Here is a 14,991-nt window from a genome sequence, read left to right on the forward strand (position 1 = left end):
TTTCTACTGCTGAGTTTATATTTACAGTGAGATAGTACTGTTTGGTAGACTTGCATGAACAATGTTACACCATCAAAGTCTTACTCCATGTATTTCCAATTATTGTAGGTTATGAAAGCAAAAATTAAGCTCCATTGAACAGGCATAAGCATTGTCGTCATATGGAAAATTGCAGAACAGCCATGGAATTGATAGAAATATAATGGAAGAAAACATGTAAACATCCAATAAGGTCGTTAAAGATTAGGTGTAAAGCAAGGGAGTCGGTGGTCGAACTCCCATAAAAAAAAAACAAAAGTTGAATTAAGTTTTCAAGATAAAATACTTATACTGCTAATAATTTTATTGGCAGGTAATCTGCCAAATTTGGGGGGCAGAGACACAGACTAACTTTGAAGAAGTCAAAAGAGGGAAGCCCCGCTCTCTCTCTCTCTCATTGAGAGCTTATTATTATTCTTATTTTCTGTTGTAAAAAGGGCTGGTCCGTTTTCAATCCTCCAATCTTGCTTCCAATAGGAAAGGGAAAGATTAAGGAGGGACTAAAATTTAAATGGGAAATTCGGTGTAAAAAGGTTTTCTTAAAAAATAAACTCTCCACTCATGCTTCTCAAAAATGGTGCATGTGACGCTCATTATGCCATTCCATTGTCTTTCTTGTGGTTAAGTGTGCATTATTTTATAATCTTAATAAACTATTATGTTAACATCATAAAATTATTATATTAATCTTGGAGTATGATCTCAGTTTCAAATTAATGATGATTCAATGGGCTGTGGAATGAGAGCTGAAGCCACAAGCTATGGCTGTGTTGTTATCTTTTACTGCTATCCAGGTGTTCAAAGGGCTCGAGCCGCTGCATTTTTTGTAGTTTACCTAATTAGCCATCTTCTTTAAATATTGTTATGTAATCTTGTGGCCCCATCATACATTAAGGAGAACAAATTTTTGATAAGCATATCTTTCCTTTGTCTCATTAAAATTGCAATATCTTGGGTGAGTATAGATTGAACAGCAAGGCAAGTTCTCATCATGGTTTTCATTTTTTAGCAGATTTTGGAGTCATTCTTTTTGAAGTTCAGAAACTCTCATGAATTGCTTATAAAATGACCCATAGTTCTTCCTTTGCATTCCTTGTTTTTGTAAAAGAAAAAGCTAAATTCACCTAAATATGTTAGGCTCCAAAGGATTAATTTTCTTTAATCACAAAGCTTTAAAGCTTCAATCTCTCGGGCAGTGGAAACCAACTAAAGAGAATGGTAGGGCACTTGTTAGACATGTGATGAAAAAGGTGAACAAATGCTTTTTTTTTTCCTACTTCTTTCTCTTCTAAGTATAATCAAGGTGCTGGAGTAGAGGCATGAAAAAGTGTGAAATGGGAAAAAATTAAGCATCACGGGACCACTCTCCTTGGACTCTCAATTCCAAGCTATGACTTCCCATTTTTAGTTGTACACATTTTGCAAGACTGACCTCCTATTTTATATGAACTCTAGTCAATTGTAGCTTCACATCTATTTCACCAACTCCTGACCTTAATTCTATTACACAGAATGTTCACATGGTGAAATATTGCCTTGATCAATACCCAAAATTGCTGCCAACTTACGGCTTCCACTTTAATGCTATCCTATTCAGAGCCACTGAAATATCCTCTATAGCGTATATAGCCTTGTTAAAGCATCTGCTTTAATAATTAGCTTAGCACTTTTTTGTTTACAGCTAGAATTCATCTGCAGAAACAAGTGGTTATGTTTTACAAATGAAGGGCCATTGGTATATACGTATTGTCCTCTCCCTTCAATTTGTCATAATATATAGTTAAGTTAATCGTGCAGTTTGTTATGGAAATTTGTTACTTAAATCATACATTTTCATGCTTACTTTAGCTAAAATAAATTGGTTTTTCATGAATACTATTAGGGGAGCTAAATCCAACAGAATATGGGCATGTCGCATTCTGATCTGATTCAGTGAACCAAATTCTTGAGCTTGAAAGCATAAAAATTCCAATCAATATGCACTTTGGTTGAGTAATATATATAGTTTATTCGTTTTCCCTAAAATTTAGTCGTAACTTTTAGCTTTAATGATCCTATCTATCTTTTCCAAAGAATATATGGGGGTCAGTAGTGAGAAATAATATCAAATCCTAACAACAGGAAGTGGAAAATCTCAGCAACAAGATTTGGGTTTGTTGGAGAAATTGTACCTAGGCTGCACATAAACAATGACAGCCTATGTGAGCATCAGAGCTCATAACCGCAGAAGGATTTGGATTGTTTAGCCAAAAAGAAGAGGACTTGATTTACCAATACAAAAAAGAAAATTTCTACCCAATTTGAATTAACAATCTGTTTGACAAAACAAGCATCAGATATGGTTGTGTGGAAGAGGGGCACCACCAGGGAGAAAAATATGGGAGGGGTGGAACCTTACAAGTCAAATTTGATAATCCTACTCCTTTCATGTCATGTACAGAAACCTTGACTCTCTAAGCTCCAGGTCTTTGAAGTATGAATTGTTTGAAAACACCACTTTGTTTTCTACCAAGACATGAAAATGTTGAATAAGACACCTTTAATCAATCACCATATGTAAGGTTTGCCTTTAGTGGGTCCCAAATAAACAGCTAATGATTAAACCTCTGAACTTTTCGTTTAATTGTGGTTCTTATGTTCAAACTGTGAAAATGAAAGATGAAATTACTTCACATTTATATGACAAGAAAAAGTTAATTACTCCATGGAAATGAAATTTGGGAGATAGGAGATCCTTATGTTTTGTCATTTCATCCAAAACAGATTTGGGTTCTATATGTATCAACCAAAAATAGAAAAAAAAGAAGTTTGCCTTTGGAGGGAGAGAGTACTTTGTGCTGAAGTTTGTCTCCAATGTCCAAACTGCACTTAAGCTAGGAATCTGCTACATTGCAAAAGAGCTAAAGTTGCTTCAAACATTGCTTTTTTATCAACAGAAGTCATTAATTTGCACTTAGGAATTCCATCAATATTTAAGAGAAAAGGTCTCCATGACCAATCTAGAAAGGAAATTAGATCAAAGTGAACTTCTTTAACTAAGAGAAATTCTTGGGATATATATATGGGTTTCAAGGTCTAGATGTCATATTAGTCATGAACTTTCTTTTAAGTTATCAAACTTTCTACGACATCATATCAGTGAACTATCTAATTAGTTTAAGCTAATAAAAAGTTACTTGACAATCAATGAACAAAAAAGGCAGAAAGGGAGGTAGAAAAAGGGGGAAAAAATCTTTATCTATCTAGTAATGTGGTGACAAGTTGGTTCAATGACAAATTACTTGACCAGATGGCCATCTGGTTGAACATCACTGATTTTTTTTTTTTTCATCCAAAAGATGGCACCTGAAAGAAAAAGTGATTCCCTCCTGAAGTTTGCTTACAAAAATTCTGATTCTTTGGATTGTAACCATGCAATGGAATATTCCTTCTTTCCAGGTTAGCACCTGAAGCTTTTAGCTGCACCAAGGGAACCTCCTCCTCCATGGCCTAACTCATAAAAAACATTATAGAGGAAAAGATGTTATTAGTTGGATATTTGTTAAATTCAACACATTAATTAACAGTTCCAAACGTACATCCAATAATGCAAAATTGTACAAAAATTTAATCACAATTATTACCAACTCAATTTTCAATTGATTTGAAAGGATTAGCTCTATAATTCGTGTCAAATTATGAACCAATTTGGCTTCCATAACCAATAATTATTGTCTCATTGTACTATAATTATTATTTTTTTTCCTTTCTATGCTCATTTCCTTCTAAATAGGCTTTTGATTCAAGGTGGTCTATTATTCAAATGAGATTGTAATTTTCAATTCCTAATTAGATGGTGAAGTGGGAATCCAATTTGGAAGTATCATTGAAAAGTCTTTTCTTTATTTAAAACCCGGTAACCTTAACGGTGGCAAACCAACATGAAATTAAATGATATAAATAATAATAATAATTAAAAAAAATCACATCTTTCCTAATCTTAAGTGGTTTCCACAACATCTTAGAATGCTTCAAGCAACGCTGGCAATATTGCCACATTTAAAGGAAAAATGTCTAGTGTCACATGCTTTAACATGTTGTTAATCAAACTAAGTAAATTTTAATTATTATTTTGGGACAAAGTGGATGCAATTTTTAATTAATGTATAATTTAATTTGTTGGGAAATTTCGTACGTAATTGCACAACTGTACATGCAAAGATTTGCTTCTTTTTTTTTTAAAAAAAAAAAACTTATACAGCCTATATCTGACTTTAAAATAGAAGGAGAAAAGAATTGTATGTTAAATGATTATATACCTAAGGATTCTCTTATACACTTTAGGAATAGTAGCCTAATACCATAAACACAAAGGTGGGTAGAAAGAAGAAAATGAGATAAAAGTATGAATAAAAGCAGCAGTTGTGGTAAGCGAAAGAGGGAAAAGAGTGCAGATGGTGCAAATATGATATAAAAAGTTACTAGTAGATACTAGTATCTATGTCAAAGGCGCTGCCTGCCTTGAAGAAGGTTTGCTGCATTGAGGTAGGCCGTGTGGGAAAACAGATGTAAATGCTGGTGCAGGTTGTATGATTGAATGGTGTACATCTTCCTGTTACTGTTAGTGATAGGTTACTTAACGCTGTATTAAGTCTTCTGTCTGTCAGAGACTTGATGGACATTCCTGTAAACTTTCTTTCCAGATCAATATATATTGAGAAATTAATAAATTCACAGCAGCACAGAAAAAAGTAGTTGCTCGTATGGCAAATTGTAAGGAAGAATTAATGATATATGGCATTGTTTAAGGAATCAACTTCTGACATGGGACAACTGACTGTTATCCCTTGGCGAAGGGAAAAAGAAAAGAAAAGAAAAAGAAACCCAAAAAATGCAAAAGGAAAACAACTGTGAGAGTGAAGAGCAAGGCATGAAGGAAGATCATCAGATATTTTCACATCATTAACAGCACACTTAACTTTTGACAAACATGTAATTAAGACAGGCTGGGGGTGTGAGGGACAAAATAATTTGGAGGAGACTAAAGTAGGGTTAATACATTGGAGAAAAGAAAATTGAATGGACCAGATGGGATTGATGAAAGTTGACCTTGAATGGGCAAATGACAAAAAGGGGGGGGGTATATGTTTGTGTTTTTAATGATGAATGATTATTTGTTTCATAGTGGAAATTGGTTCCCATGTGTCCATGTTAGTGATCAGATGGCATGTGTATTCCCTATATCAGAGCCATGCCCCTCCCTCTTATGGCCCCATCCCCTTTTTGTCCTAACTATTTTCTTACCTCCTTTTCTTGCTCTTCAATTATTTTCTTCTTTCCCCCTCCCTCTTTTTTCTTTTCTTTTTTTGTTTCCATTTTCTTCTTTAACTTATACTTTTTATTTGTGAAGCTAGCTGCTCCCCCCAATCACTTCTTTTTGTCAAGCATCAGCCCTAAACCTACGTTTGATTGTACGGCCATGAGATGGCCTTTGCTTTTGTGTGATGTGGGTCCTGGAGGGGCCGAAGCTAAGCTGTGTGTCACAAGGAATGAAAAACATTCTGTCTTCCTCCCAAAAGCTTCCTCTTTAGCATGCTACCACCTCTTTACTTTCCTCTTTACAATTAAACTTTGTCATGTACGGATTCTTGTACAGGTTATTCCACCAATATTTGATTTGCAAATTACAGCATACCATCGAATTTTTTTATATACTTTAATAGATTTCAAGTATATTTCCATCTTATACGAAAATGTTGTCTAATTATATACGAATTTAATAATTAATTTAATTGATTTTTATATTATATATAATTAACCAATATGTGAAGACTACTTAATTATAATTGTAATTTTTATTTATACACGTTTTTTGTCTATCAACTTTCATAATTGATCCCAGAAGAGTTTTTTGTTTCTATAATTTGTTAGGGAGTTAATGCCAAAAATAATCAAGGAGGTCGCTAGCACAAGAAACTAATAAATTCATCTTTAGGAGAGGGCCAGAAATGCTTCCTCGGGGGATTAGTCATAGACAGACTCCAGAGTCAAGAGTTGAGATAGAAATTAAACTGCTTCATCCAAATTTAAGGCGGTTTGGGCATTTTGTGACATTACCGGCCCTTAAAAGCAAACCCAAAAATATGCTGCCTTAAAGAAACCAGAGCTGGCCCTTTGCATATGCTGGACATGTGTGCTACTACCCTACCATGATTTAGTGAACGATCATGGATCATGCACGGAAAAAATTGAAAGAAGTAAAGAAAGATAGAACGAGAGAGAGAGGAGAAGGATTGGGTCATTTATCAATGGAACTAAAGCTTTCCCTGGAGAAAACGATGTTTGATAATGCCAAAAGAAGACATGTCTCGTGGCAGACATATCTTGCCATCGTGATGTAATAAAATGAAAGCCTTTGCATGTTGAGGTACCTATGTACCTAAAGATGACCAAACCACAATTGTGGAAAGAAATAGACAAGACTGATTTTTATTTATTTTGGAATTTTGAATGAGTTTTCGAAATTTAATTTGTCACTTTAATTAATCATGTATTTGATTAGAAATCTTAAACAAGAATTGTCGACAGTTGGGGAGTAACAGGTCATTTTCTGATAGCAATTGATCAAGTGATTAAGATGAACGTAAGATGAGTATGGATCAAAGGGAATACTTCTTTTTTATATACAATTGCATTGAGTTGTTCATATCTTCAGAAAGTAATGACCCCATATTCTCAACAGAGAAACATGCTTTAGTTTAAACGAGAACTTTTCATTGTCAAACGAGAGAAATTAATAAAGGTATATAGAGAAAACGCCCTTCACCAAATATAGTTATTTCAATTTCCATAGTCCATACTCTACCAGTTGGAAAGCTAGTTGAACCTAAGTTTTCAATTTAATGCTTCAAATACCACTAATTATATGTGTAAGAATATTGTACTAATAATAAAGTTTTGAATTGAGCCGTTTGACTTAGTGGCAATCTAGGTATCCCTTGGGATGCAAGGGAAGTCTAGAGTTTTCATGGCTATATGTCTCCCAGTTAATGGGGTTTAGGATTTGTGAGACTGGGTAGGTTAGGAATTTTCATTATTGCGAAAGAGAAAAATATATGTAGAAGATACATTCCTAGGGTTTTCAATGTTATAAGCAAACAGGTAGGGCTACTTGTTGGCCTCTACCTCCCTTAAGCAGTATCAATTTCATGTTTTAGAGAGATAATATAGGAAATAAGATCAAATTTTAGTTCATTTGCAGCTAGAAGATATTGTGCCGAGTTTAAAGATATTTTACAGGCAGTTGGGTGACAATTCAAAGCTCGAAGAGCAGTTTTCCAAGTGATTAGGACGTTAAAAATCTAACTTTTATAAAGATCAGTGGACTCTAATCAGAGAAGTCTCAATCTACCAGAAGCATCTGCAGAACTGACACAGGGCAAGCAAGTCTAAAGTAAAGGCAGGAAATAATAAGGACCGCAAGGAGTTAGTTACAATGTCTAGATTAAACCGAGATGGGACCAAAGGAAACAAAAACAAAATAAAAATAAAAAGCTGAAAGGATTTGTGGACAACGTTTTCGAAGGCTCAGTACTGAGTCTTGAAAAGGAGTTTGTGGTGCATGTGCCATTGAATTATTGAACATATATCTTAGCAGCTTACGTCAAAATCCTAGAAGAAAAAGAGGGAACTGTCCACTAAAAATTTGAATTCCTTGGACCGTTTTATCCCTCCCTTAGGAATCAACTTTGTACCAACTCCATATATGCTCAGCTTCTAGTTTTCATGGCCCTTCTCTTTGTGCATCACAATTTAGCATAAACTGTTTATTACATGATAATTAAGTTTTGTAAAATGATAAAGAGTAATAACCTGTTAGAACACACAGGACTGAAAATATTAAAAAATTATGGAATAGCTTCAAGACATGTATAGTTAATGCTACCATTTTTAAAGTTTTATTTGCCTTTCACTGTTAATGTGTAAAAAAATTAAGGCCGATAAATTTCAAAAGTATAATGAAAATTCAATGGTTGATTGTATTTTGTATTGACAAAATCAACATTTTGAACACTCACTAATATATGGTAAGATTATCAAACTCTTAAAAAAAATTTTTATAGCAAAACAATATAAAAGCAATTTGAGAAGTATTTGACAAATGAGGAGAAGTTGATTGCAAATTATTTATCTATATGTTCAAAAAATGAAAGGAATATTATTTATAGATAAAAAATGTCTCTTTACACAAATATAACTTTTTGAATAAATATAATTATTTGAACAAATTCATATTTATTCAACTTAACTATTTGGACAAACGTAACTATTCAAAAGATTTTATTTCTTTCATTTTTTCCAATATGGTATTATGTCTCAGGTTATTACTGTTGAAAATGTCCAACAATTCCCCATCATTTTCAAAATAGTCTAGATTTTTTTTTTGATAATATCAAAAATCAATTGTATAAATGAAAGTGTCTTTTGATTGAACCTTTCACTTAGTGAAAAAATAATAAAGTTAACCAAAATTGTATGGTAAATTATATTTTAAATTAGTTATACCATTTGGTTAATTGACCACATTTTACACAATGATTCAAAACTCAATAAAAGCACAGTATCTAGTGACATTTTTTATGGTAACATGCCAACATCCTTTTTTCAAGAGTGTTATTGGAGTCTCTTGAACTCTTAGAAAAGGTCAGATTTCACAGTCACATAATAGATCCTATCAAGAATGCTCAGGTATGGAGAACTCTAAAAAATTTATGTTATAAGTCTATTAAGAATATTATTACACATTGTTTCCATACCAGTACGGATACCTAGCACTTCAATTGAGATGAAATATTATATATCTTATTTATAGTGCTAGCAACCACATACAAATGACGTACTTTGTCTTATTGAACTCAGGGCTTGATATTATATCAAACAATGTGTCAAGGTTCCACCACAAGTGATTTCAACTTATGAACTTTAACCCTATCCCCTTAAAAATCTTATTTACAAGATCTCTACCAAAATTTTTTTACAAAATACTTATCAAGTTTTCACTTAACCTAGTTAGGGAAAAAGGATGCAATCATATCACAAGTGTTAGTGGAAATTTAGCATATTTTCTTAGTATAATCAAACTTCGGTTATATAACATAGATAAACCCTAACTTGTGGAATAAGAATATTATTCCTTCTACCCTTGGAGCCAAAATGACAAGGTATTCAAACTCAATTTTAGTTCTCAACACCATGGTCGAGTTGTAGCAATTCACAAGTTGTCTAATTGTACAACTTCCAATGATGTTCCACATGATGGTAATTGTGAATAACTCTAAAGGAGATTGAGGTTATTTATACTTACAAAGCCTAGGGGAGAGATAATCACACATTTATTTTACCAAAATAAATAAAACACAACTAAGATATAAGGAGAATATCAATCTCCGATCGTAAGGAGACTAGTTTTTCGAGCTAGATGCAATTTAATGGGCTTTCTTCTTTTTAGTCAATCCATAAGATTTTTATTTACTATTGATTAAACTTAAATCAATGGATGAAATATGAAGAGTCGCACTTCGAGGAAGAAGAAACAATGGTCGAATTAGTGGACAAAGGTGAACTGACACTCACAAGGCTAAATGAAGTCAGTTCACAAGCTCTCTTCTTCCAATGATTTCCTCACAAATCTTTCAAGGTTTTGTGGATAGTTTTTCAATAGTTTGATAATGTTAGTCATGCCTATCAATGTGCAGCATGAACTTTTAATCATATTACATCCTAGTAGGATTTGGATAACTTTTATACAAATTGTAAATTGCCTCAAGATTAATTGAACCATTTAATTAAATCTTAAAAAATTTTACTTTATTTTAATTAAGTCCACCTTAATTAACCCTTTAATAATAACCTTGTTCTAGTATATATCAAATAAGCTATCAGACAAACCATTCAAAATATGGCCTAAGGACATATGATTTGAATAATCCCATTTCCGTCTCTCTCTAGTTGTAACAACAAATTCATTATCATTCTCTTTTGTTTTAGGAGTAATTAGGACATAAACTACCTTTAGAGTTGAAAGTATAGGGAGTGCATTTTCTTCTACCATATTCGAAATTGTCACCATCAATATAGTCTAATTTCACCAAATCAAAAGTCAATTTCTCTTAGTATTCCACTTTTAGTAGGCATTGTTAAACCGAAAATAAAACTTTAAAATTGTTGAAACACAAAAAATTATGGAATGACTCTTACGTATGTATCAATGCTACTATCCTTAAGTCTTTATTTACTGTCACTTTTAAGTTATATGTGATAAACTCTGGAGATACAATGAATCTTAGTGATTGATTATATTTTATATTGACGAAATCAATTACTAAGAGCTCACTGACATATGATAAGATTATCAAACTTTTATAAAACTTTTTTGTAACAAAATAATATAAAAGCAATATAAGAAGCATTTGAGAAAAGAGGAGAAATTGATTGTAAATTGTTTCTATATATTTTCATAAAATCAAAAGAACTCTATTTATACACAAAAATATATCTTTCGTATCGACATTACCTTTTGAGGAAAAAAAATTATTTGAATAAACACATCTATTTGAATAGACATAACTGTTTAAATAAACATACATGTTTCAAAGAGTTCTTTTCTTTTTGTTTTTAATATGAGATTTAATCCCACACTATTATTGTTAAAAATATCCAATACAAGCTACTTCCTGAGGTTTACATATTTTGTCATTATGAATAGACCAAAATGTTCTATCAGAATAACACAACTTTGTACTAGTGCGAACAAAAAAAAAAACAAAGAAGGAGAGAGGGAGAGAAAAACCTTATCTAGTGCTATCAAAGTGGTGATAGATGGGGTGAGACAATAATGGAAAGTGCTTGGAGCAAAGAAAGATAATGTGAAGGGAAAATGGGCCAGAGAATGTAGTTGGTGCACTGGGGATGATTAGCACTGAACTCTCCATATTGCAAACCTTTGTTCTCGCATAAAGTGGCTATGGGGATCAAAATATGCTTGTTGGCTCTTGGCTGTTTGCTATCATTTCACTGGAGGATTTGTTGAACATACAACATATTGTGCCAGGCTTTTTTTTGTCCAATGATATACGTAAAAGAAATATTCTGTGCCTTGTCCTAAATTTTTAATTATTGATCTTTTTTAAGGATTTATTTTATTTTTATAATAAAATATTCATATTTTTTAAAATTTTAATTAAAATTTCAAGTAAATCTATTAATATGAAAAATAAACAATCCCTCTTAAAAATTATTTTTTGCTGAAATAAGTTCAGCCATTAAAATTCCATTGATGCTTTTACTAATATGTTGGCATGATAATATTTTTCGATAATTTTTTTTAAATAATTTTTTTAATTTAAAAAATCAAAAAATATATAAATTATAATTTTATTTTTAATTTTTTAATTAAAAAATCTTTTCTCTTTTATATTTTTCTGTCAAACAGCGGGCTGACAGCACTTCCATTCGTCGACCGACAACCTCTTGGTCGAATCTGGTCATGCATGACCAAATTTGGCTGGATCTTTGGTTGCGCTCCTCAAAAGAAGCATCAATCGTGTTCCTCTGACTTGGGGAGCACTTGGCTCGTCTAGCCTGGGGAGTCAAGCGCTTCCCAAGGGAGCACCGTCGAGTGCTCCCCCAGGGAGCACCGTCGAGTGCTCCCTTAGCTTTGGGAGCACCAGAAGGGCATCGATATGGTGCTCCTCAGGCCAGGGAAGCACAATCTAGTGCTCCCTAGGCTAGAGGAGCACCAATTTGGTGCCTCTTTGGAGAGATTCGGTCAGATTTAACATTTTACGGTCAGATCTGATCCAGAGTAGTAGATCAGTGTAAGAGAGTACAACCGGCTAACTTGAGATAAAGGAAAAATCAATGAACCCACTTAATTATAATTAAAAATTTAAAATATCTAAATATTTTACTCTTATTTTTATATCCTCTAACAATTTACATATTGCATGAAATATAGTATGACAATGCAACTGCAACCAATCAAATGCAGCGATTGCGTGCACTCAAAAATTCATCTGTAAGGCCATGACATACACAAAGGACTTGAGTAGACTTTCCTCCTAATTTTTCTGGTCCTTCATTAAATTTGAAGTGATGGAAAAGATTGGAATTAAATCAACATAATGGTGAAATTGTTGATGGATGTTGAGTTGTTGGGCATCTTCCATTCATCTCTTTAAGTTTGCATTTGCTTTTTCTGTTTTTGTTTTACAGTTTTTCCTTTTCCCTTCATTCGGTCAAAGTTTATAACATGATTGCGCTCTAGAGCAAAGACACACTGGGATAAACAAGATTAAAACTTTGGGTTTACAAAAATTCATCCTTCAAGAGAAGGTAGACCAGTTAGATTTGCATTCCCCTTTCTGATCAAAAGACACAAAGCTTGTGCAATTGCATATCCTTAGAAATAATCATTTGTATAGAGGAGATGTATTGATGTGATGTAAATGTCAAAAAGGAAAAGATGGGAAGAAAGCAGCCTGAGAGAAGTGAGTCAGTCCAAGAAGCGTTTGGATTTGAAAAAGAGCCAGGAAGGAATGCACTTTTCGATTTTGTTGCTTGCTGTTGTGTAATGCACTAGGCAACCATAGTAAAAGTGATTGAGACCCCCATAAAAGAAGCAAAGTGTGATAGACAATACGATGGTTGGCTTTCTAGGCCCTCAGGCATGTTCTGAATTTTCTACTGCAATGTCAGCTGCTGCTGCAGCAGCTGCAGCCACTGAGAATGCTGATCGGATTCCAGAGAGGCCGAGGTTGTAAATATATTGTCAGAGTATCATGGCTTGCATGCTAAAGAAGAGGGCACGACCCGTTAGTGCTCAGAATCACCTAACCTTCTCATCTGTCTATATTTTCCAGGTTGTGTTCTCCAACATCCACCAGCTTTTATCTAAAGAGATAATTATATTCCCTTGACTCTTGTATAGATGCTTGTCTCGAAGCAAAGGACATTTTCCCCTCTTGTCTGATACATAAGGTCATCAACACCCTTTGACTTTAGATATATGAACTAATTATCCAACAAAATAATACTGACAAACAACATGAACAAATTTTCATAGCATTCAACATGATGCTTCCTTGATGCCAGCCTGCCTGGTGTTGCATTCCCCATCTCTCTCTTAAGCAGGACATTATTTCATCATAACGAACTACTTACTGACAAGGCAACACGTTACTATTCACATAAATTCAACTAATATTGTCTAAGAATCGGAAATTCTAGCCAAATATAATTGACTAGGCAAATCATGAATTGAACATACACATCCCAAAATTGGGTAGAATGTGGGAAAATTAACAATTAACAGCCATGGATCGTGATGATTAAGTTTGGGGTCTAGTCAATGACTTGTTCTAATAGTTCATTTAGGGCACACGAAGGGTAAGCTATTATGGCAATGGCATCAAAAGACTATTTCAAGGAAGCAAAACGAGAAAAGGATTGAGTTTGGAGGCAAAGGGAGAGGTCAGGCCTTGCTGGAGGTCCTTGGGCCTTTGCCATAGACAGAGTTGGGCTTTTGGGTTCAAAGCTTTTTCTGCCATGGATTGGGGTTTCCTCCTGAGTATTATTGTTCTTTTTCTTTTAGGGTCGGTTTTCTAAATTTTGTTCTTCAATAATTAAATTAGACAAAAACTAAGCTTCATGTAAATCTATGGCTTCCTTTGGTTAATCGGTGTTCATTAGGCTGCCTAACTTCAGCTTCAAAGGGAATCGCATGGGGACAGTGTTGTAAATCTTTTCCAATAATTACACAAATTAAAGAGTTCAACACTTAAGGCTCTATTAATTACATATTGAACAAGCATTTTCTACCTAAAAGCAGGGCGCCATATTGAAAGGTCATTACTTTCATTTAATCATTTAATTTTTTTACTTAAAAATATTTCTTGTTAAAATTTCTAAAATTTTACACATATATTTCTCGTAGGTACTTGTTTGGTATTAGTTTCAAGATTATTGTGTTGATCTAATTATCATATATAATGATGATATCACCAAATTAAGTGATTTGGTCATTAGTGACCTTAAGTTATAATATTTGGTGTAATACTATAAAGAGTTTATATTTGATACATTTATAATGTTTACTTATATATACTGTCGCATCATCAAATAATACCACACATTATTATAAAAAAAATTTAAAAATTTAAAAGCTTAAAACTAAATAAAATAAATTTTTTGAAAAAAATCCATAAAAATAATTACAATTTTCGTTTTTATCTCTTTCCAACTCCACCATCTTCTTCTTCGTTTTTTCTTCCGTTAAGAGCAAGTTTGGCAAAATATATAACTTCAAGAGTAAGAGGATAATTAAAGGTTCCAAAGTAACTTTTAATTGTTGGTTCTTGTGATTATTTCTTAAGTGAATTCTACATTGGCTCTAGTTGATAGAATTGACGAATTTCCGACACAATAATACCAACAAAATATACCATCAGCATATCATTAACAAAATTTTCGGTTAACAATGAATTAATGTATCTTTCCAGACTACTATGTTTTCAATAAATACAGAGGGAATATTTCATTTGGTAATCCATTGGTATTATTCAATATCAACAGAATATTAAGCAGTACCAACAAAATAATCCGTCAATAATGCTCTTTAATATTGTAGTGTTAGACTGTCATTGAATCTATATTAAGTAATAATACCAAACTAACGTGCATTTGCTTCATAATCTTGAGTTAAGTAAAAAGAATCATCCTAATTTGAAAATTCGTCCTTTAAAAAAAATTGAAAAATTCCATAGGCCAATTTACGAAAGAATACGTGGAAGCAAATCCAGTCATAGAGCAAGTATTACTAATTATCTAAAAGTACATACTAGTTCTGATTTTCATGCCGTATCAAAAGATTTTTCCAATTTTATAATAATTAATTATAAAAGTGAATTTTTACAA

Source organism: Theobroma umbraticum, unplaced genomic scaffold, assembly GCF_002168275.2.
Source record: "Theobroma umbraticum cultivar Fairchild unplaced genomic scaffold, ASM216827v3 scaffold_86.0, whole genome shotgun sequence".
Classification (NCBI taxonomy): Eukaryota; Viridiplantae; Streptophyta; class Magnoliopsida; order Malvales; family Malvaceae; genus Theobroma; species Theobroma umbraticum.